The sequence below is a fragment of the Protobothrops mucrosquamatus genome, unplaced genomic scaffold (genome assembly GCF_001527695.2).
Source record: "Protobothrops mucrosquamatus isolate PMUCROS unplaced genomic scaffold, P.Mucros_1.0 scaffold394, whole genome shotgun sequence".
Lineage (NCBI taxonomy): Eukaryota > Metazoa > Chordata > Lepidosauria > Squamata > Viperidae > Protobothrops > Protobothrops mucrosquamatus.
The window spans coordinates 642,111-643,876 of NW_015386725.1; positions in this window are offsets into that span (position 1 = coordinate 642,111).

Below are 1,766 nucleotides of genomic sequence, written 5' to 3' on the forward strand. Positions count from 1 at the left end.
TTTGAATTGGCTCAAATTCTTAATTAAAAAAAAATCAATCACAAAATGACATAATCCCATATTGTGGGGGAGAGGGAAATTGCTTGAGCAGGGGGTAGGATTAGGCTCTTCCAACTCTGTTATTCTGCCATAGAGTAACTAAAAGCCTCTTAAGACAGACATGTCAAACTCACGACGTCATGTGACGTCGCGCGATGGACGTATCGGAGCTGTTTCCCCACTGCCGGCAATGGGTTTCGTCGTGACACCCCTGCTCTAAGATGTCATTTGAAAATGAGCATCTGCATTATTCAAAACACAGGTCAGTTTGCTCACTTTTGAAATTTCAATTTGAAATTCAAACCCCTAGAACAGTGGTGGCGAACCTATGGCACGGGTGCCAGAGGCGGCACTCAGAGCCCTCTCTGTGGGCACGCGCGCCATCGCCCCAATCCTAGGCCTTCAGATGGGTTTTATAAAACCTTTTCGTTTTAGGCCTCCGCTGCCGTGTGCAAAAAAAAAAAAAAAGGTTCAATCATCAGTCAATTTCAACTTCTCGCAGGAAGAAAAAGATCTTGCAAAGTTGGAATTGATTGATTGAACTTTTTAGTTACCACGGCAGCCTCGCCCATCCAATTGGCCACACCCACCCAACTGGCCACGCCCAGCGAATGGGCCACACCCACCCGGCACTCAACGATGCATAAGTGGGTTTTGGGTTGCAGTTTGGGCACTCAGTCTCTAAAAGGTTCACCATCACTGCCCTAGAATTTCACATAAGCCTACCTGCTTGACTCTTTTAGGGGTTTGCGGAGCTGCTGATTCCTACTAGAAAAATGGCTTTTCCAAGGAAAGCATGTGGGAGTACAACTCTGTTTAGTCCACTATTAACTTTGCAAAACTATTCACTGTTCTTCCAAGACCTAAGGATTCTCAGCTTCAGTTCTCCTCCACTTCCCTGCTTGCCTGGGTATTTATTTGGTGTCCTTGACAGTCTTTTTTTTTCAATCACATTTTCTTTTCAACATTTGCTCTAGTGTAAAATGTTGTGTATGCATATGTATCCCTTTTCCTTTTTTGCTCTTGTTTTGCTTCTTTTATTTAATTAAAAATAAAAACAGGAAAAACAGTGTCATATTTTGCTTCCATTGCAAGACTTCTTGCAAATTATGCTATGCACCAAGATGTCTGTTCCTTAATTTGTTTTTTTATAACCCAATTTCTGGAACATCAGCCACCCTCTTAATCACAATCCATCCCTATCACCAAAAGGCATGCTGCTTCAAGATCGCACAGGTAGCATGCCTGGGTACCCTAAGGCACTATATAAAACATATAGAGGGAAGCCATATAAAAGCTACATATAGTGCATCTGAAGTAAATCAATACACCATTTTAATGTTCAGATGGAGGCTGCTACATTTTTGCCTGTGTGAGATAAAGGGAGTGTATAAGTAAGGAATTTGGTTGTGTGGAATACATTGGGTATGTGATAATACATTTCCACCCCAGGCCACCCCAATGATGCCCTTGACGTGATGGCCCAGTGTCTGGAGGCCGTACGGGTCTGGATGGGGAGAAACAGACTCAGGCTCAACCCTTCCAAGACTGAGTGGCTGTGGTTGCCGGCTCCCAGGTATGGTCAGCTGACTCCATCGCTGACTATAGGGGGCGAAACTCTGGCTCCCTCGGAGAGGGTACACAATTTGGGGGTCCTCCTGGATCCACGGCTGACACTGGAAGACCAGTTGACGGCTGTGGCCAGGGGGGCGTTTTACCGGGTACGC